This window comes from Halichoerus grypus, chromosome 9, assembly GCF_964656455.1.
Source record: "Halichoerus grypus chromosome 9, mHalGry1.hap1.1, whole genome shotgun sequence".
Taxonomy (NCBI): Eukaryota; Metazoa; Chordata; class Mammalia; order Carnivora; family Phocidae; genus Halichoerus; species Halichoerus grypus.
In genome coordinates this window covers 86,042,347-86,065,055 of record NC_135720.1, presented here as the reverse complement: position 1 = coordinate 86,065,055, position 22,709 = coordinate 86,042,347, and the positions used below count along the sequence as shown (strand labels likewise).

At 38.0% G+C, this 22,709-nt stretch overlaps 1 protein-coding gene across 4 annotated transcripts in view; it reads left to right on the top strand.

Moving 5' to 3' along the window:
* ADGRB3 (adhesion G protein-coupled receptor B3) overlaps window positions 1–22,709 on the top strand; it is a 711,244-nt gene that overhangs the window by 130,839 nt on the left and 557,696 nt on the right. The window lies entirely within an intron of this gene.

Here is a 22,709-nt window from a genome sequence, read left to right as displayed (position 1 = left end):
TTCCTATTGCAATTAACTGAGGCTGAATCATTAAAAACATGGCATGGCATATCTTTATGCTTTCTGTATTTTGAATTACTCTGGCTGTTGTTCGTTTTCAACTGACAATCACTGTCTTTATTATCCTAATAGAATGAGAAAAAGAAATCTGCATATTTTGTTTTCTGCTGTTTTATGCACAAACCTCAGTAATTGGATACTGAGACTCCATGCTCATTTTTATCCCAGAGCTCTTATTGATTATTTGGCCAGTAAAACAAGCACTCTGGAAGGAATACATTAAGGGAACAACAACACTGTCTGACAAATGTTTGCCAAAATCACTGATGTCGTAATTTTGGTAATGAACATCTCTGTCTTGAGTTATAAAGTCGAGAATATGTAGACCCTTTTCTCATCACGTTATGTGTTATCTGTTGCCTTTTTGGTTCTTATTAGCATCTGCAATGTATTGTGTGACACCCCCCCAAAAAAAAAATTAAAAATAACCAAAAGGAACTAAAACTTTTTGATAGAACAGTTGGTAGACTTTTATATATTTTTTTACTTGATCCATAACTGCTAACATCATACCCACGAGCAATCTAGATGAAATAATTTTCTCTCCATGTGGGAACTTGTTACTAAACTGGGCTGGTGGTTAGATGCAAGGAGGACTTCTGTTCTTCCTGTCATGTAGGAGTATCTTCGTTGTGTTTCTAAAAGAACGCATAAAGGTTTGTTCTCAGTTTTAAGAATATAACATAGCGGTATTCTTTAGATCTCATTTTATTATAATTAGAAGAGTATTTATCAAATGTTTCCAACCCATGAATTATAACTAAGAGTAAACTGAAGTTCCAAGAAGTTGAGGTTAGAGGGAGGGCTAGTGCTGGAACCCATATGTTGTGATCCCTGAGAATGGGCATAGGGTAGTGGCTTCATGGGGAGAGCTGAGTCCTTCCTGCGGTCAGACACACCTGGCTTTATATCCTAGAGTCACTGCTTTGTGACATTGGGGAATTCATTCCTTCAGCAAATATTTGTGCAAGAGTTCCTTATTATGCATTAAAAAGTTAGTTACTCCTTCTGAGCTCCCTATTAGCATTCATATAAATTTAGAGAGGGGTTATATGCAGCGTGACTAGCCTAGCATGGGTGGTCAGTAGATGCAATTTCTTTCTCTTCGTCCACCAACACTAAGTAAGTTCTTTTATATTGATCAAGTGAAGAGTGCAGCCATTAGTGGATCATAGTGAATGATCTTAATATTCCATTTACAGTTTTGTTATATAAACTTTTACTTTCATTATGGAAATGTTTCAGTTTTCATGTGTCAGATTTTGGTGACTTCAAAAACAAAGTAATTGAGCACAGAAAGGTTTGTTTTTTTTTTTTTTTCTTAAGGAACTGAAAAGTGAGCAGTAGTAAAAATCAAATACCCAATATATGAGCATAATTTGATTCGATTCACCATTTTCTGAACATCTCTAATGTGTCAGAGACCATGCTGGGTCCTAAAGGGGATATAAAAAAGACACGTGACTGTGCTCGTATATAGATTACAATCTAATTGAAGAGATTTAAATGTGTGTATCTGATTGTATTTTAAAGGCTAATATGATAACAGTCCTATTCATCCATTTCTCCAATAAATATTATTTTGGTCCTTAATCTGAGTTTAGGTTCTGAGAATACAACAGTAAATGAAACAAAGTCCCTGTGCTCAGTGAGTTTATATTCTAACAAGGAAAGACAGACAATTAACAAGTAAGCAAGTTAACAACATCACGCAGTTTCAAGTGCCATGTAGAAGAACATAGCAGCATAAAGAGATTGAGAATGGTATGTCCTGGGTGTACTAGGCCAGATAGGATGGGTAAGGATGGAGTTCTCTGATCACCTTGACATCTGATTGGCAAGGGGACGGAGAGATTGTAGCACTGAAAAAAAAAAAAAGTAGAACTTGAAGGAGAAGAGGTTATTTCCCAGGCACAGTAGATCAGACTGTATGGGATTTTGAGTTCTTGATAAAGGAGTGTGTCCCTCAAAGGCAGTGGGAAGCCCTTAATGGCTGTGTTTATTGCTTGCTTCTATATATAAGCAGAGGACCACTCTGAGGTGAGTTGTACTTAGGCAGGGAATATTGCTCCATGGGTACTTTGTGGGAGGAATTGGAATAGCAAAGAACCCAGCTCAGGTAAACCTGTTAAGAAAATTTAGCAACTCCCCAGGCGAGTGAGTAGTGAGATTGTAATGGAGAAGACTGATGTGAATCTTTGCAGAAGCAAAACTGAAAATGCCCACAACCTAATCTGTGTGCAAGAGGAGGTAGGTGGCAGGGATAAAGGCAGGGAGGACTGGAGGTTCTGAAGTTTTGAACCAGGTTAAGTGAAGGGATGGTGAAGCCGTTAAGGGAGATATGAAAAATGGATAGAGGAGCATGTCTCGGGAGTTGGGACAGGCCAGGCAATTTCAGATTTGAGCTTTTGAGGTAATGATAGGGCTCTTTATTTGAGATATCCAGGAATATCATGCAACTATAAGCCGAATTTTGGAAGAAGGTGTGAAATTCAAGATGCAGATTCAAGAATGGAGATGTTCGGTGTAAAAAACCGGTTCGGTTCCTATCTGGAACATGTGACTTTAAAACATGCCAATAATTAATTATCATACTGGTAATCAGTTCTGAAAGATCTGTAATTCTGTCAGTTACTCTAATGGGAAAAGTCAAGGTATTTTAAACAGAATAAAAATTGAAAATAAAAATAAAAAGGCAGCTGGGTAGTGTTGGCAAAAATGGTTCTATTCAACTTAGTAATTACAAACACTACATAAGTAGTTCTCTATAGGTTGTTAAATGAGAAAGTTTTGCATACCCTGTCTCATTTTTTCCTCAACAACAGCCTGTAGATTCAATATTACTAGTATTCTCATTTAACAGAGAAGGAAGTTGAGGTTAGAGAAACTAATTTTCCCAAAGTTACCCAATTTGTACATGGCAGCATCAGGATTCAAGTCTGACTCCTCTTACTACCATTTCACAGCAACAACAACAAAATGCAGGTTTATCTTCTACCCTGTTTTGTACTCACAGAATTAATATTGTTCTAAACACTCCCAACTCTGAATCCAGAGACAACCCTGAAAATAACCAACTCATTGTAGTGGCGGGCAGTTCATGAACCTTGACAGGACCCATTATTAGTGCACAGTGAGGTCTTTATGTTCACTAATGCAGCCATTCTTTCAACAGACATTTACCTCTGCTGTGTCCTAGGCACTATACTAACTCTAGAGCTTAAAAAATGAGTGGGAAGTGAATCCTTTCCTCATCTGCTTGATGTTCAGGGAAGGGTACAGACAAGTAAACAGGCAGTTAGGAATATTATGTGACCACTTATGTCATGGCAGGTCTGTGGCGTTATGAGAACTCAGGAAGAGCATGTCGTCCAGATTGGAGGTTCAGGGAAGACTTCCTATAGGAAGTAACGTCTAAATTAAAACCAGAAATGTGGCGTGGGATGAATTGGGTTCACTGAAGAGGCGACAAGGCCTGAAGATCTGGATGTGAGACAGAGGGACAAAGAAAGGCTGATGGAAAGGCCAAGAGGGAATGTTTTGGAACAAACAGTAAGGTGGGTGGTTCACATGTAAACTCAAAAGAGGTAAGGTGGGGAAGGCGATGGAAGGCCTAAAATTATATGCAATGAATTGTCTTTAAAGAAGACAGAGTCATGCCAAATACATTTCAGGTCTCTATCATTTTTAAGTTTGTAAAGCTTCTTGTTAAGTTTTTATTTTTTATGGACTATTACCTTGTGTGAACTGAGGATTTCCTGAATAAGTGAGGTAGCCCTGTGATTCTTTATATGATGACCTATTAAGTCACAGCATCCTAGAAAGGGGCAGAAATGGTGGAGAGAGCAGGGTTAAGAGTTGGATTCAATAATTCTGATAATCTATTTCTGTGCACGTTGGAGGCTTTTTAGGTAGATAATGCTGAATTTCCATTTTACCTCCTTTTCTTTTTGGGGTGGGGTATAAAAATCACTGCAGTTTTGAGTGAACTTCTTTACTTTCTTTTAAAAGATTTTAAGTAATCTGTACACCCAATGTGGAGCTTGAACTCACAACCGCAAGATCAAGAGTTGCATGCTCCACTGACTGAGCCTGCCAGGCACCCCTTGAGCAGACTTATTTTAATATGGGTCTCCCAGGATTGCTTCCAGGAATATGTGAATTTAGCTCTAACAACCCCCAAATTAAAGTAGGTTAATCCCCCCTGCCAGTTTTGTTTTCATAGTTATACACATTTTCAGATATTTTAACTGCAGGAGAAAGATCATGGGCACTGGGCATGCAGTGACATGCGGCCTTTTTACGTTTATTGCTGTTTTCTTTTTCACTGATACTTCTGTTCAGGAAAAGGTAATGGTTCAGTAACATTTGTTTCTGAGAAACATTTCTCAAGATTGGAAATACAATAGGAGGCCAAGAAATTCATCCCAGTTGGCCCCCAAAATATGTTATTTTGAAACAAATTGAAATTACAGTAGTAGCATTTTATCAACAAGTCTGTTTATCACAGGAGCAAACACATTTCTAGCAAAAACCTGTTCAAGATTCAACAAATGTATTCCAGACACTAAGCAAAATCCTGATCTATAAATATGCCCTCATCCTATAAGGTTTTAAGAGGAGGAGTTCTGGAAGAGAGCATTTTTCTTATAGGCAAGAGGCATTTCAGTTGTTTAAGAGAGTAATTGAGCAGAAGATATGGAGGTCTAGGAGATGGGGAGAGGCTCATGTCTACTGCCTCACCTGTCAAGTGGGGATAAGAAACTTTCGTTGTGAGGATTAATCAAGTCACATAAATGCTTACTTACATATCTCTCACAGCAAATTGCTTGGTGGGGAGGGGGTAGTGTTAGTTTCCTTTCCTGAACCCACTTCAACTCCAGTCTGCACTTCTCAGTGGCTCCTGACATGAGGTGGAGCTGGGGGTGATCAGCAGGAGTCAAAATGAGGAAGGAAGTGGGCAGGGGGAGTTAGCGCCATCTTGCATTTCTTTGACTTGAGAGAACACTATCTGCTGGCCCAGGAGCATGGAATGTGGCCACCTCTCTGCATCGGGTGCCATTTAAGGGGCCCCAGGCTTCTGCAGGTCACTGGACATGGCCGTGGAGTGAAAGCAGACAGTGCCTTCTTTTAGGGAGAAGACAGTAAGATTAAGGTAGGAACTTCAACTCCTTTGTGCAAATACCCACCAGACACCATCTGGCCAGAAAAAATTTGATGCCATACTCTTTAACAGTGGCCCCCAAGCCTTGCACTTATCCTTGATGTCCAAGGTTGAATGAATTAATATTTATAAAACACTTAGAATAATGTCTGATATGGAGTAGGAACAATGTAACTGTTTCAAATAAAATAAAAATAATGCAAGACTTCTCCAAGATTTCAACAATAACACATAAAAACAGCAATACTCTATTTTGTGCCTTACATCTTCTTTTATATGCCCTAGCCACAGACTTCTTTACTTCAGCCACTACCAAGTATGATCTAACCATGAGAACCTTCCTCTCTTCCTGTTCCTCAGTTCATTTTGAATCCAGGAGCCTAGCTGCCAAAACAGTTTTTCCACTTACTTTTCTTTTCTTTTTTTTCTTTCAAAGAAATACCTAGCTGATTTATTATAAAAACAGTGTATTCATACAGTATTTATTAAATCATATATTTTTATTTTGTTGTGTTGAGTGGTATTATAAGTAAGAATTTGGAAGTCAATGTAGAATTGTGCTGTGTCATTCCAGCATACAATTAATGTGGCCAAGTATTTTTCTTACATTAGTGCATAGAGTGCATATTCAGTGATGATCCAGAGGTTGAGACAAACACAGACTGTTACTGCGATAGCTTCTGTTTATCCCACTCCCCATTTATTGGCCATTTCCCTGCTTAATAGTACCTCAATTTTAGCTGGATACAAAAAATAAAGGGGTAAGGGACTGAGACTTGCCATTTCATTCCTGGTCAGAAACTCTATTAAGATCCTTAGTGCAAAAAGTCATGCAAAGAAAAAATCACTTGCAAAATTAAGTCAGTGATGTTCTTCTTAACCCTCAGTGATAGACAACTGAAGAGGGATTACATATAATGATTTTTAAAAGTAGGATATAGTTTCACCTGCCTGGAGTGGCTGAAAAATAGACTAGGAGCTTGAAGCCTGGGCATGGATGGAGTAGTTGACCTCTCTGGCTTCCTTTCAAGTCCCTTGATTCCATAATTTGAATGCATAATTTCACATGCATTTATTCAGAAATATGTGCACCCAGACTACTTTCTGCTAAATGCAGACTCCCACTCTTAAACATTGGAGAGAGAAGCCTGTTAACTGACATTTGCAATTTCAGGATGGCACAGTGTGGGAGAGAGAACTGCCAATCATTTCTGCCAACATCATTCTCAGGGGGAGTCTAAACGAAGATAGCTTAGTCCAATTAAAAGAAGCAGTTATGAATAATGGAAAGTAAACAAATCTAAGAGAAATGATAGTGCCGATTATAGTGGGTACTCACAATGAAAGGCTATAGTCTAAGTGTCACCTTTGTTTCTAAAGCTATTAATCTACTTTGATTTTCTTGAAGTTTTTTATATGAAATAATCAGAAAGAAATTGTTAATCTTCATTTCATAGCTAAGTAAAATTCATGGTAGTGGAAAAATTAAAAACCTCTTTACAGAGCTTTAATTAGGTCAAATTTCTACATGGCCTTTGGGTTAGGAAAAATATATAAAGTGTTACATCATGACCCATTTAGGTGCTTGATTATAGAAAATATTGCAAAACAGCCTAGCAGACCTACATATGTTTGTTTGTTTGTTTGTTTTGCTAAGGTTGAATATGATATGTGAAATCTGCTTTTGTGCTGTAAGATAATCCAACTATCATAAAATGTAGATTTTGATAAGCTGCATCATTAAGCCTTTCCCTATGTGCAGAGGAAATTGAACCTTGCATTGTAATGCCTTGTGTGTGTTCTTATCTCTGAAAGCATGGTGGTAGAGTATTTTTACCATTGTCAACAAACTTTGTGTTAAATTCATTGACCTTAGTTCACTTGCACAATGATGCAATTAGCAAATGTCTGCAGACATCAACATTTTGATTGTATTTCCTAAATAGAAAAATATGCCTGCCCCAAATTTTGGCAGGAATGTAAAAATAATGTTTTCCAAATTATTATCCTTCTCTGAATATCTCTATAGTTGGGTCATGCAAGATAAATTTATATTAGGGAGCCAAGTAAAGACTCATATTACCTACCAGTGATAACTGGAATGACCAGTGATAACTGGAATGACCAGTGATAAAAGGCACAGGAGCAAGGCAAAGATGTCTTTGGACACATAGAACATGGTGGCAAGTGGCTAAAAAAGAAACTCAAGACTTTTTAATACTGGAAAATTGCTGATGGAACCAAAGGGAATAGGGAGCAGAATAGAGAATGGGGAGCAGAATTGGGAATAGAGGTCAATTAATTGATCTCTCCGGGAACAAAGAAAACTACTAAAGGTAAGAAAGATTTGCTAACATGCATCTATGGAAAAGATTTTGAACTATCTCTTAAAGGTGTTTACAGCTGATTCCCAATGGAGAGAAGGTGAAGGTCCAGAAGACTCATGTGCAGAAATATACACTGTCTGCTTCAAAAATTCTAAACTGAAAGCTGAAGCTAAATTTTGATTTAGCTAATGTCAGGAGCATGCTGAAAAAAGCTATCTTTTTTTTTTTTTTTTAAAGATTTTATTTATTTGTTTGACAGAGAGAGATAGTGAGAGATAGTGAGAGCAGGAACACAAGCAGAGGGAGTGGGAGAGGGAGAAGCAGGCTTCCCGCTGAGCAGGAAGCCCGATGTGGGGCTCGATCCCAGGACACTGGGATCATGACCTGAGCTGAAGGTAGACGCTTAATGACTGAGCCACCCAGGCGCCCCATGAAAAAAGCTATCTTGATAAGCAAGGTAAAGCAAAATCATCCTGATCTAATAAGCTAGCACATCCTTAAAGCAATGAAGCAACAAAGCCTGTTGATGCTAGTTTCAGGAGTTAAAAGGCTACAAGTGTGAGTCTACCCATTCTTGTCTATGGAACTGGCCATTTAGCCCGTCATAGCCATCACATCAGGCATCCTGAAGTAGATGCTATTTCATTAGCCTCACTTACTCCCAGCAAATGACATGGTCTTGGAGCAGAGCCAAGCTACTGACAGAAGAGTTGTGTAAGTGATTCTGGACTGACTAGATTTCCCCAGGGAATGGATGAGAGCTACCTAGTCTGGTATTTGGTGAGAGATGCTATGAGAGACAGATGAAAAAGCTTTACACACCCCAGGTTGTTGGGCAAAACTAGGTGTTTTTAAATCCCCTTGTTACCATAGAAAGACAATTCTTTGAAGCTTGTTCATACATGTGCACACATTCTAACTTAATTCTACCAGCAAAGCATCATTATGCCCACTTTCCAAATGAGAAAGTTGAGGCAATTAGTAGCTACGAAGCCGAGGTATATTTAGAATACAAACCATGTGCAGATAGTGACTATAACCACAGACTTGCACACATTCTGTGTTTTGTGGGTTTGTTTTCAACTCTTGCAGTGTCATGGAGCAGACCTTAGGTTAGTCATGAAAATATTTTAATTCAGGCAGTTTCAATTGTTTGCTTTTTTATTTTTGTAGAGCAGTTGTGATGAGTTTGTACAAAACACCTACATTTCATTTCTTACTAAACCGACCTGCATATTAGTCAGTTTTTCCCATAGCAGAAAATACCAGAATTACATACTTGTATATCCAAAATACTACCACCCCACCCCCGACTTTTTTTTTCCGTCCTGATGCGGGACTGCCATCTGGTGGAACAGGGAAGGCACTTCTGGTTTGGACCTAATCAAAATTGTATAATCGTGGTTTCTCTATGAGGATTCCAAAGAAGCAGTACAGCAAATGGGAACCCTGTTTCTGGTCTCAAATGGAGATAAGCTTACAGTGAAGAGAGGAGGCAATGATGATTATTATAGCAGCTGACAGTCTGGGAGCTGCACCGATTATAATGGGCAACGAATTGGCAAGATCACTCAATTTTATTAGTCAAGGTTTTTTTAAAAAAACATATATGTGTATACATATATTTATTCACAGTGTACACATGTACATGCATTATGTATATGTACATATATTATGGGCACATATATATGTGTGTATGTGTGTGTGTCTGTGGGTATGTATTAGACAAGGTAAAGAAGAACCACAACAGAAAGAAAGTGGCCCTGAAAGTTAGAGCAGATGTGGTAGAGCTAGCTTTCTCCCCTGACCCTTCCCCAAGCATATACACTTCATGCCCACTCCCTAGAGTCCCTAACAGGGTCACACACTGCCCACGTGATGCTGCCTGGGCAATGTTGGGTGTCTGGAGATCTAGAAGATTCAATTCTTGCTGTGCTGCAGCTCTATTACCCTTAGGGAGAATGTCTCCGTTGCAGAAGACTTACTCTGACAAACCATGAAGTACTGCTAGAGGGAATATTTATCAATATTTGGCATACCTGCTCTTGAATTAAAGTTAGTGTGAACCATCAGTGGGAAGAAAGCAGAGTCAGTGCCCAGGTATTTTTCTGAATAATATGCCTACCTCCAGCTCACTAGTTTTCAGGAAGAGGGTTTCTTATGTTCCAAAAACCATTCCAAATTCATCTAAGCTAATCACAGACACTAGACATAAGGTATTTTATTTTTTTTATATATAAGGAATAGAGAGGCTAAGAATGTTCCCAGTCAGACAGCATTCATTTATGTCACAGATGGTACACTCCGGGCAACTTTTTACATGTGAAGGAAGAAATAAGAGGGAGAGTCTATTGACTTTTTACTCTCCCCACTTCTTATTCAAACTGTGCCGGTGTGACAGAAGTAACATTTTAGAAGGAGATATAGTCCCAGGACAGACTCTTTCCTAGCCTATAGAGCAGATTTCTTATGAGGAAGGTCTTTGAAGTTAACAAATTTCATTGTCTCAAAGAAAAGAATGCATATATGGTTTCCATCTGGAGGAAAGTCAAAATGGTTGTGCGAAATTACATAATCATACTCACTGTTAGAGCTGGGGTTGAGGTATCATCCTGCGTAACTGTGGGGATCCCTAGACTCGGGGTGGAATCATCCCTCAGATATCTATGAGTCTAGTCGCAAACATGTACAGAATTAAGAATGGGACTGTTCTATTTGCCCAGATGTTTCTTCTACTTCTAGTACTCAGACAAACCATACATATAAACCAAGAGGTAAATATCATGAGGAACTGATCAGAGCCTCTTGTTTGACTGACAGTTATCTGACCTGTTTGTCATTTTGAAAAGTGAGCTGTGGAGGATTTGGTAACTTGTTGTCCTTGGATGTTCGTGGGGGATGAATAAAGCTCAAGCAGAGGAGTTTAAATTACTTGAAACCCATGGCCAAATGAAGAACGGATCAGCAAAGAAGATAGAACATCACCTAAATGATAAAAGACATCAGGAGGAGAATGTGACAGCATATCCAGTGCATAATGGCTTGACAGTACATATTTGTGGAGTGATTTAAAAAATGCATAAGTATATTAGTTGTGTGGCAGAGTAAGAACTGCATTTCTAATTTCATGCAAAAAGTCCTTTTAAGGCTTCAAAATTTGCACTTCAACTTTTTAATGGATTTTTTTCTGGTATATTATACATCCTCTTGACATACTAAGCACAGTATTTTTTAAAATTATTTTGAAATAGTTTTGGATTCACATGAAGTTGCAAAAATAGTACAGAAGAGTTCCTAGCTTCCCCCAGTGATAAAATCTTATATAACCAGAATACATTATCAAAACAAGGAAATTGACATTGACATTGGTTCACTACTAACTTACAGACCTTATTTGTATTTCACCATTATGCAGTTTTTAAAAAAAACATTATTTAACATGTCTTAGGTCTTAATTGTTGTCTTAATTATTTTATTGTGATTAATAATCTTGTCTAGATTATTTTACTAATTTATTTCAGATAGCTGCTCTGTAATATGTCTTTAGTCAAACTCAAAAATTTACTTGAAAATTGGAATTTCTTAAGCAAAGCAAAGCCTTCCTATCTGCATTTGTGTTTTGCTTTTGTTTTTATTTGTGTTGTTCTCAAGTAAATGGGTAATATAACCTGCCATTGCATGAATCTTGTGGAGTTTAATGTGGTTGCTCATCTGCAAAATTAAGACTTGGAGGAAAGTCTAAGGTGGCTGTTGTCCAAGTGGTTTCTTGTCTTCAGTAAAATCGTAATTTTCACTGTTTCTATCAGTGTCTTCTGACTTATGAGCTCATAAATTCCTGCTATGCCAAACTCAGTTATCTTTTGGACTTTGTCCTCCCCTTTATTCAACCATGTAAGTTACAGGCATGGTGTCAGTGGAAGACATCAGGATCACTTAGAACATCGCTGCTGTAGATCAGTGAAACTAAGTTGTTCCTTTGCAATCAAAAATATTAAGAGCAAAATGTTGTATTTATGTACAATTTATACTTTCAAAATACTTACATGTCCAGTATTTTCTGTGAAATAGGCAGAGCAAGTATTTTTATCTCCTCTTAAACTTTGTGGATCACTAAGACTAAAGGACAGATCCAAAAAAAAAAAAAAATTTCCTGGGTTCAGCCAGAAAGACATTCTCTGCCAGATAAATCAATAGAAGGAAAGTAATGTGGAAAATTTAATATGGTAGTTAGAATGAGAATGAGAAGAGGTGAACAAACAAGTAGAGTAAAGTGAAGCAATCCTAAGGTTAATAATCACCACATTGCTGCCTCCATGCCTATTGCTGGAGGGACAAAGAGGTGTGGTTGCTGACTCCCTGTGAGCAGACATCTTGTTAGACCAGTGCCACCCACTGGCCAAACCTACCTGGAAGCCTAAAGTCAAGGAAGCCAGGAAACAGTTTCCTAAGCAGAAGGGAAGTGTCGGGAACTGACCTGAGAGCAAATGTACTGAAGAGTGTTGTGCTGGGCATACTCATTTTTTTTTTTAATTTTATTATGTTATGTTAATGACCATACATTACATCATTAGTTTTTGATGTAGTGTTCCATGATTCATTGTTTGCGTATAACACCCAGTGCTCCATTCAGTACTTGCCCTCTTTAATACCCATCACCAGGCACCCATCCCCCCACCACCCTCCCCTCTAGAACCCTCAGTTTGTTTCTCAGAGTCCATAGTCTCTCATGGTTCATCTCCCCCTCCGATGTCCCCACCTTCATTTACCCTTCCTACTATCTTCTTTTTTTTAACATTATAATGTATTATTTGTTTCAGAGATACAGGTCTGTGATTCAACAGTCTTACACAATTCACAGCACTCACCATAGCACATACCCTCCCCAATGTCTATCACCCAGCCACCCCATCCCTCCCACCCACCTCCACTCCAGCAACCCTCAGTTTGTTTCCTGAGATTAAGAATTCCTCATATCAGTAAGATCATATGATACATGTCTTTCTCTGATTAACTTATTTCGCTCAGCGTAATATCCTCCACTTCCATCCACGTCGTTGCAAATGGCAAGATTTCATTCCTTTTGATGGCTGCATAATATTCCATTGTATGTATATACCACTTCTTCTTTATCCATTCATCTGTCGATGGACATCTTGGCTCTTTCCATAGTTTGGCTATTGTGGACATTGCTGAAGGTGCAGGTTACCCCTTCAGATCACTACATTTGTATCTTTGGGGTAAATACCCAGTAGTGCAATTGCTGGATCGTATGGTAGCTCTATTTTCAACTTTTTGAGGAATCTCCATACTGTTTTTCAGAGTGGCTGCCCCAGCTTGCATTCCCACCAACAGTGTAGGAGGGTTCCCCTTTCTCCGCATCCCTGCCAACATCTGTCGTTTCCTGACTTGTTAATTTTAGCCATTCTGACTGGTGTGAGGTGGTATCTCATTGAGGTTTTGATTTGGATTTCCCTGATGCCAAGCGATGTTGAGCACTTTTTCATGTGTCTGTTGGCCATTTGGATGTCTTCTTTGGAAAAATGTCTGTTCATGTCTTCTGCCCATTTCTTGATTGGATCATTTGTTCTTTGGGGGTTGAGTTTGATAAGTTCTTTATAGATTTTGGATACTAGCTGTTTATCTGATATATCATTTGCAAATACCTTCTCCCATTCTGTCGGTTGTCTTTTGGTTTTGTTGACTGTTTCTTTTGCTGTGCAAAAGCTTTTTATGTTGATGAAGTCCCAATAGTTCATTTTTACCCTTGCTTCCCTTGCCTTGGCAATCTTTCTAGGAAGAAGTTGCATGGCTGAGGTCGAAGAGGTTGCTGCCTGTGTTCTCCTTTAGGATTTTGATGGGCTCCTGTCTCACATTTAGGTCTTTCAACCATTTTGAATCTATTTCTGTGTGTGGTGTAAAGAAATGGTCCAGTTTCATTCTTCTGCATGTGGCTGTCCAATTTTCCCAACACCATTTGTTGAAGAGACTGTCTTTTTTCCATTGGACATTCTTTCCTGCTTTGTCGAAGATGAGTTGACGATAGAGTTGAGGGTCCATTTTGGGCTCTCTATTCTGTTTCATTGATCTATGAGTCTGTTTTTGTGCCAGTACCATACTGTCTTGATGATTACAGCTTTGTAATAGAGCTGCAAGTCCGGAATTGTGATGCCGCCAGCTTTGCTTTTCTTTTTCAACATTCCTCTGGCTATTCGGGGTCTTTTCTGGTTCCATACAAATTTTAGGATTATTTGTTCCATTTCTTTGAAAAAAGTGGATGGTATTTTGATAGGGATTACACTGAATGTGTAGATTGCTCTAGGTAGCATTGACATCTTCACAATATTTGTTCTTCGAATCCATGAGCATGGAACATTTTTCCATTTTTTTTGTGTCTTCCTCAATTTCTTTCATGAGTATTTTATAGTTTTCTGAGTACAGATTCTTTGCCTCTTTGGTTAGATTTATTCCTAGGTATCTTATGGTTTTGGGTGCAATTGTAAATGGGATCGACTCCTTAATTTCTCTTTCTTCTGTCTTGTTGTTTGTGTATAGGAATGCCACTGATTTCTGTGCATTGATTTTATATCCTGCCACTTGACTGAATTCCTGTATGAGTTCTAGCAGTTTTGGGGTGGAGTCTTTTGGGTTTTCCACATAAAGTATCATATCATTTGCAAAGAGTGAGAGTTTGACTTCTTCTTTGCCGATTTGGATGCCTTTTATTTCTTTTTGTTGTCTGATTGCTGTGGCTAGGAATTCTAATACTATGTTGAACAGCAGTGGTGATAGGGGACATCCCTGCCGTGTTCCTGACCTTAGGGGGAAAGCTCTCAGTTTTTCCCCATTGAGAATGATATTCGCTGTGGGTTTTTCATAGATGGCTTTTATATTGAGGTTTTTTCCCCTTATCCCTATACTCTGAAGAGTTTTGATCAAGAAAGGATGCTGTGCTTTGTCAAATGCCTTTTCTGCATCTATTGAGAGGATCATATGGTTCTTGTTCTTTCTTCTATTAATGTATTGTATCACATTGATTGATTTGCTGATATTGAACCAACCTTGCAGCCCAGGGATAAATCCCACTTGGTCGTGGTGAATAATCCTTTTAACGTACGTGTTGGATCCTGTTGGCTAGTATTTTGGTGAGAATTTTTGCATCCATGTTCATCAGGGATATTGGTCTGTAATTCTCCTTTTTGTTGGGGTCTTTGTCTGGTTTTGGGATCAAGGTAATAGTGGCCTCATAGAATGAGTTTGGAAGTTTTCCTTTCATTTCTATTTTTTGGAACAGTTTCAGAAGAATAGGTATTAATTCTTCTTTAAATGTTTGGTAGAATTCCCCTGGGAAGCCATCTGGCCCTGGGCTCTTGTTTGTTAGGAGATTTTTTATTACAGCTTCAATTTCCTTAGTGGTTATAGGTCTGTTCAGGTTTTCTATTTCTTCCTGGTTCAGTTTTGGTAGTTTATACATCTCTAGGAATGCATCCATTTCTTCCAGATTATCTAATTTGCTGGCATAGAGTTGCTCATAATATGTTCTTATAATTGTTTGTATTTCTTTGGTGTTGGTTGTGATCTCTCCTCTTTCATTCATGATTTTATTTATTTGGGTCCTTTCTCTTTTCTTTTTGATAAGTCTGGCCAGGGGCTTATCAATCTTATTAATTCTTTCAAAGAACCAATTCTCTCTTCTGCTTCATTTATCTTAGCAGTTAGAGCCTCCATTTTTGATTGCACCTCATTAATAGCCTTTTTGATTTCGACTTGGTTAGATTTTAGTTCTTTTATTTCTCCAGAAGGCGTTTCTCTAATATCTTCCATGGTTTTTTCAAGCCCAGCTAGTATCTTTATAATCGTCATTCTGAATTCTAGTTCCGACATCTTACTAATGTCCATATTGATTAGGTCCCTGGCAGTCGGTACTGCCTCTTGTTCTTTTTTTTTGAGGTGATTTTTTCCATCTTGTCATTTTGTCCAGAGGAGAATAGATGAATGAGAGAACAAAATGCTAACAGGGTAACAACGACCCCAGAAAAATATACACTAAACAAATCAGAAGAGACCTGAAACCGGGGGAAAAGAAAGGGAAAGAAAGAAAAAAGAAAAAAAAAGAAAAAGAAAAAGATAAAAAAAAAGAATATGATCAAATATGATCAGGCTGGTGAATAAATCAGTGCCACACACTAGATTTTGGGAGTATTTTGATCTGTTAGAAGAAACTGCCACCCAAAATTTTAATGAAAGAAAAGGTTATATATGTACAAAAATAAGGGTAAATACTATGAAGGGATGGAATATGACTGTAAAGATGAAAATTATAAAAGATTTTATAAAAGGAATTGATAAGAAGTTTGTTGAAAAAGAAAGAAGGAAAATTAAAAAAAAAAAGTGAGAGAATGTGATCAGTCAGGAGACTAGAACAAAGCCATACACTAGAGATTTAGGGTATATTTTGGTCTGTTAGAAGAAACTGTATCCCAAAATTTTAAAGAGAGAACAACTTATATATATACCAAAAATAAGGTTAACTACTATGAAGGGATAGAATATGACTCTAAAACTGAAAAATAAAAAAAAGATTTTTAAAAAAGGGATTGATAAGATGTTGGTTGAAAAAGGGAAAAAGAAAAATTTTTTAAAAAATAGAAAAAGAAAAAAATAAAGAAAATTTAAAAAATTAACTTTGAAAGACTAAAGAATCATGAGAAAAAAGCCATGAATTCTATGTGCAGTATTCCCCTAGCACTGGAGTTCTGCGTTCTCATTGATTGGTAAACTTGGTCTTGGCTGGCTGTTCTTGCTGATCTTCTGGGAGGGGGCCTGTTGCCGTGGTTCCCAAATGTCTTTGCCTGAGGCGGAATTGCTCCACCCTTGCCCTTTCCAGGCTAAGTAATCTGCTCGGGTTTGCTCTCCGGAGCTTTTGTTCCCTGCAAGCTTTCCGTACAGCTTTGGAGGACGAGAGTGAAAATGGTGGCCTCCCAATCTCCGCCTGGAGGAGCCGACAACTCGGGCCCCGCTCCTCAGTGCGCCCCCCAGAGAAAAGCAGTCAGTCACTCCCGTCTCCCCAGTCTCTGGCCACCCTCCGTACTCACCCGGCCTATGACTGAGCATTTCTATCTCTGGCACCCGACCCCGTGTGGAGTCTCCAAACCCAGCAGATCCTGCGGTGTGCTCCCGAGCCGCTCCTCCCAGAGGAGGGTGAGTCTCCCTGGATGTGCCACTTGTTGGGTCCCTTCCAGAAAGTGGTTGCTTTTCTGTTCAGAGAGTTGCTGCTATTCTTTTCTTCGATCTCCTGTTGAGTTCGTAGGTGTTCAGAATGGTTTGATCCCTATCCAGCTGAATTCCTGGGACCAGACAAAATTTAGGTCTCTACTCCTCCGCCATCTTGCTCCTCCCCCGGGATGTACTCATTTTTAATAGAAGTGCTACATGATGGCATGTTGCAGAGCACAGAGAATAAAGATGAAATGGACATTATCTCTGCTGTGAAGAAATTTTCCGTTTTATAAGGGGAGACGATCATGTAAACGACAACCACTGTCGCTATTACTGCTGCTAACTCTTAGTACTACTTAAATGCCAGGAACTATAATGCATTATTTAAATACAGTTTCTCATTTCACTCTTTGAATTCAGTTTATTATTATTCCCGTTTTACAGATGATAAAATTGAGACTTTAAGAGGTCAAGGGTCACAAGGCTGACTAGCCAAGATTCTGATGTGGACTCTCTGACTCTGAAATTCATGCTCCTTACCCTGCTCTATATTGATTGCTTCCCTAAGTATTATAAGTGTTCAAAGTTCTGGGATTACTGCTACATCTAGGACGTAGTGTAGGTACAAAAGAAGTGACCAATTTGCCCGGGAGGCAGACTTCAGAGGAGACCATACGCTCAAGCTGAACTTGAGTGAGAAGTGAGGGTTTCTCTAAGTGGACCAGAAGGCAAGCATAGTCAGAGCAGAGCAGAGCATCAGTATCAACATTGCATAATGTTTTCCAAGAGTCTGGTAAACATGGCAACGGGCAGGTAATACAGAACTATTGAGGTGCAGTTTGGGAGGAGGAATTTTGAAAAGAGAAAGGGCAAGGGAGACAAGAATCATGCGGGAGCCCTGTCATACTCTGGAGACACTTCATGCGCAAGAAAGTGGGAAATTGTTGATGACTGTGTGCTGGGAGAGAGTCGTAGCCAGTTTTGTTTTAGGAATATGACCCTGCCTGCAGAGTTAGGTGGCTTTTATGAACTGTTGGTAGAGCACATGTCACTGTTTAGGATACCAAGTGAGTATTAGGAGGATGTGCTGAAAAATGGACTTGAGTTTAAATGGTACCCTCGAAGTGCCACTGGCTCTTTCCAACCATTTACCGTTCTTTCTGAACTTCTCAATTATGGAAAATTTGATGTTCTACATAAGAAGTTGATATTTGGGCAGGCTTCCACTCTAAATGCCTGATTGGGCCCTTTATTAATTTAATTTAAAATTGAAACAATGGTATCTGAGTAAATGTAGCTATAAAGTTTTATACTTTACCACAAAACTTTCACATATATTTTCACATATAGTCCTCAAATAATTGTTTGAGTTTAGTAGCATAGCTGTATTTGCTACAATTTGAAGATGAAGAAAGTGAAGAGCAGCAAGGTGAAATTTTTGCCACAGACCTACTAAATAACAGAGCCAAGACTATCAACTGGCCTATTTGTTCAACCTGGTGTTACTTTTGCATATTTTCACAGTTTTCCTGGTAAGCCAAATTATCTCTCATTATTCTGTCATAATTATGCTATGTATATGTTTATAGGAATTGTTACTATATAACTCCCCCAATTTTTCTATATATTGTGTTTCCCTTTCATATCCATATACCATTTATTACTTCTCAGTAATAGGCTTTATGATGGATTTAATTTTTTTCCACTGGCAATCATCTACCTCTCAGAAATGTCACCTGTCAAGTATATCAATTTCTTCAGTAAATAGAAATCTATTTAATACTTTTATACGAGCCTTAAACTTAGCTTCACCTGGTTTCCATTATGTTGCAAGGTCCTTTAGAGGTAGAAACGTGTTTTTGGTCTGCTCACTAACAGGTGAAAAATTATTTTCCTGCCTTCTTCAATTTTACTTTCTTGTAGCTCAGATGGATCACAGTTGAAGCACTCTTTGCTCTCTGCTCTCCTTTTATGCCTCTGTGTCACCTAGGAGGACAGGTCAGATTTTCAAATGGTCTACGTGGAGCTCCATGACCACTAGCGTGGGGAGGAGTGAAACAGACATGAAAATCCCTCACTGTATAGTCCATCATAAGGGTCCCCACATGCTCTCACCTGGGGCTGCCCCTCCCATCCTGTTCTAGTGTTCTTTCTCTCTTTCTCTCCCTCTGTTTAGACCCAGGACCTCCAAAAAGCCGCTTTTCTGATCTTAAAATGTTAATACAGAAGTATTGCATAGAATACTTTATATTAGTAACTGGAATATTTAGCACCCCAGCTAGAAGTGTTTGCATTCAGATACCTGAGAAAATGCCTAGGGCTTACCCCATGGACAGTATGTAATACCTACATCACTAAGAAGACCCAGAAAAATAATCCTTGCACAAATACCATTCTTTACCTCTAGGAAGCACATTTCTGGCCATTCTAGATAGCTGCTTCTTTTCATTTGTTTGTTTTTGTTCCCTCATTTCTTGTTATGAAACATTTGGAATTATTTCTGGTAATTTATTTTCCATTTTCTTTAAAATATTTGCTTTATGGTTCAGTTGGGGATCCTTAATAAGCCTAAAGCTAGACGTCACGGGCACTTACTTGTAAGTAAGTAGAGGGAGATGGCACAAGTCTCCTAGGCTGTTTGTATATTGCGGTGCTGTGCCGCTGGGATATTCCACCCTTGGGGGGTGATAGCTGGATTTCGATCTTTAAAATTTACTATATCTTTTGAATTCTTGTGTGTGTGTGCATTATATACACTATTTATAGCCATAGATTATCCCTTTAGCTACATAGTACAGTGTGAATTACGTTCTTAGCTCTATGCTTGCATTTGTTCTTAGGACATCCATAATTTTCTTCAAGGTTATACTCTGTCTTTTAAATTTTTAATTGGATAAAATTATCACCCTATTTACAAATTAGTTTATATGAGTCACCATCTCATTCATCATTGAAACAATCCTTCCTATTTTAAATCTGCAAACTATGTACAGTTGGTGTTATTTACTGCCCTTCCATTCATGACAGAGTGAGCCTTTCCACCACTGCTTTCTCAAGATGCATGTAAAGCTGTCTCATTAGAACTCTAAGTGTTAAAAATCGCCTGTGCAGTTTGGGACTTGCACGTGAGAAGCAGTATTTCAGCCTAAATATCTTGTTTCTTACTTTTTACAGTATAACCAAACCAACAGTGGGAGTCCTAGATGGTAAAATTATGTATATTAGCAAATTTTATGTATCCTTTAAATTTGGAAATGATTCAAAGCTATAGCCAAAGCAAATGTGGCTATCAAAATATAATCCCTTAAGGGAGAACCATGTGACGTTAACCCATCTTTATATTTTGAGAGTGTGTGTGTGTGTGTGTGTGCGTGCACATGTGTGTGTGTTATTTCATACTAATACATAAATATAGATTAATAAAATATAAGAATTATTAAAGCTGTGGAATCAGTTTGAAATGCAAGCCAGCTCGTTTTATTCTTCTATAAAATGAGATGCAATGTGGGGAAGAAATTTATGCTGTGGTAATAGCTACAGCATGTTGAGCTCATATCATGTATCATTTTATATGCTCATCTACTTAATATTCACAACAACCCTATAAAGCAAGCAGTATTATTATTCCCACTTTACATATAAGGTGAGGCCTGAAGAAATTAAGTAGTTTACCCAAGATGTGGCAATTAGCACATCTACAACCCGGTGGTCTATTTTAGTGGCTTTGTTTCCTTCATAGTTTTGAAGGAAATGAGAGCTACAGTGATGCCTGTTAGGGATACAATTCAGTAAGAGGCTGAATCAAGGATTGGAAGCTCTTCTCCAACCAATAATCCTCCCTGAGAGGTCTGTGTGCAGATAGGATCACAGATAGGATCACAAAGTATGGGAGTTCTGTCGCTTAAATCCAGCTTGATTTTGTCCTCTATATTTAGCTGTGCCCAGATAATTTAAAAGTTTTAATGCCAGGCAATATTGGAGTCCTAAGATAGCAGAATATCGTATATCCTCCTTCAATTCACATGGATCAACCAGAATGTTCTTGATTTCCTTGGGAAGTTCTATGAAAATTTTCATAAATTCTGTTAATCTTAACCATAATTATTTTTGTTAATTTTGAGATTATGTAAAATACTGACAAATGCCATAGGTACCTAGGTGGAGCCAAGTAAGGGGGAGTTTTGGTAACATGTTCATGAACGTGAAAGTGAAGGCATATATAGCCGTTAAAACTCCAGGCCCCCTGAACTGTCAGGTGTGTCCAGTGATACTGTTCGCCTTTCTTTCATGTATATTCCATTGGAAACTCATGACTTTAACAATCACACATCCTAAGTCCTGTAATCAGCCAATGTCATTTCAAAAGAAGACAGATAAAAATAGGAAGTTAAAATTATCTTTTATAAACTATGGGTAAATGAAGTTATCCTGGAGGAAAAAAGTATCTGTTATGAAATAAAGTATATAATATAGAAAGGCACAGAGGTCCAAAACAAAGGAGAGATTTTCTTTCCAAACAAAGATTGATAAAACATTCAAGAAGCTAAAGGTTGCTATAAAAAACAGGAGCAATTATATATTTCTTCTTAAAATAATCAGATGCCAGGATACAGTGATAAAAATGCAAATGGTAAGGTGCTCTTAGCTAGCTAGAGGTCAAAATCAATGCTTTTCCTTAAATCAAAACATCAGAATTTTTCCTCAGCCACGTTTTAATTTTTAAAGGTTGAATATTTATGGGGAATCTAAAAGCTAAAATTGTCACAAGTCCTTGGAAAAAGGTTAAGATTTAAGCATTAAGTAAACATGAAATGTTCATGAATGAGCTTGAAAGTGTCCATGAACACCTTGAATTAAAATGCAAAGCATTCTGAAGAGAAAGTTTGTACCTTTCATCAAATTCCCAACAGAGTCCAAAAATTCTTAATAATTATTTCCCTAGAGCAGTATTTTTCTTTTTCTTTTCTTACCTATCTTCTTTTCTTATCTATCCATGAACTAGACAGGCTTGCAGGCTTCATACCTAATGTGTTAATGGCTTTATATAGTGTAGAATCTTAGATTCATAGAATTTCAGGCTCCATCCTGTGGAATCTCTTCTGGTTTTGGTGCCAAGTAAATGATAAGCCTGTGCTTAAGAATCACTGGTGTGAAAAGTGTAAAAAGAAGCTTTGGAGCCAGGGAGATTTGAGTTCAGTTTCCTCTGCTACTTGGTCAGGTTTCATAAACTTCTTGAATCTTATTGTTCTTCACTTGTAATAATGATAATTATATATCATAAGGTTGTAGTGAATTAAATGAAGAAGTATATATACCTCATATATATACCACTTGGCATCTAGGTAGAACTAACTCCTTATTAGTCCAAGATGTTTCATTCTGTGTTTTACCACTTATTAGCATATTCTTCTATATACTATATTATTGACTGGAATCTGCCTAGATGTAATTTTCCTTCAATTTTTTGAAAGCTTGTATTCATACAAATCTAAATCTTAGTCTGACAACTCCTCCATTCTTTGTATTCTCATTATCTTTGCCATTCTTTTGAGAATTATTCATATGTTTAAACCAGAGTATCTGTACTCATTCTGCTATCAGACTTTCCAAGTGATTTCTGAGAATTTCCTATTTTGTCTGAAAGCTTCAGTTAAGCACTTTATGAATGCAGATCTTCTGGGACTATGTTTGCCCCATCTTTGAGGTTTACTGCATAGGTCCCAGGTTGTCTTGGTGACAGTTCTACTATTATGACCCACATTCAGAAAACTGTGAAATGAAATGTCTGCTTCTATAACTTCTGATACAATCAGTCCAGGGAATACCTTTGCCCACTCATAACAATTTAGGCACAATTCTTTCTGTAAATGAAATAAAATAGAATGAATTGCCAGACACTAGGGTGAGATTCCTTAGGTGTCTATTTGTAGATAGCCTTTGTG